We start from the raw sequence: 541 nt of genomic DNA on the forward strand, positions 1-541 counted from the left end.
CATAAAGAATCATATCCCCTTTTCTCCCTTTTCCTTCCCTCAACCTCTTCCCCCTCTTTCTCCCTCTACCTCTCCCCTCACTCCCCCTTCTATCCTTTCCCCCCTCTCCCCATCTCCTTCTTCCTCACCCTCTCCCTCCCTTAATTCCTTTCTCCTTCTCCCCCACTCTCTCTCCCTCCCTTAATTCCTTTCTCCCTTCTCCCCCACTCTCTCTCCCTCCCTTAATTCCTTTCTCCCTTCTCCCCCACTCTCTCTCCCTCCCTTAATTCCTTTCTCCCTTCTCCCACACTCTCTCTCCCTCCCTTAATTCCTTTCCCTCACTCCTCTCCCTTACCCCAGGTCCTTTTCTTTCTCTCCCCTCTCCCTTATCCCTCATCCCTCTCTTCCTCTTCTCTCCTCCTCCCCCTCACCCTCATCCCTCTCCCCCTACCCCCTACCCCCTTCCCCAACCATCCCTCCACCCCATTTCACTTCCCTCTCACCCTCCCTCTCGCCCTTCACCCCCCTCCCATTCCCTCCCTCTCACCCCTTCATCTCTATC

General features: G+C 55.6%; 1 protein-coding gene across 1 annotated transcript in view; it reads right to left on the reverse strand.

Annotated features, from left to right (window-relative positions):
- The window catches only part of LOC119594665 (ionotropic receptor 25a-like), a gene marked incomplete at its 3' end in the record, with an annotated part of 33,857 nt that overhangs the window by 13,698 nt on the left and 19,618 nt on the right, over window positions 1-541 (reverse strand).

The sequence above is a fragment of the Penaeus monodon genome, chromosome 34 (assembly GCF_015228065.2).
Source record: "Penaeus monodon isolate SGIC_2016 chromosome 34, NSTDA_Pmon_1, whole genome shotgun sequence".
NCBI lineage: Eukaryota > Metazoa > Arthropoda > Malacostraca > Decapoda > Penaeidae > Penaeus > Penaeus monodon.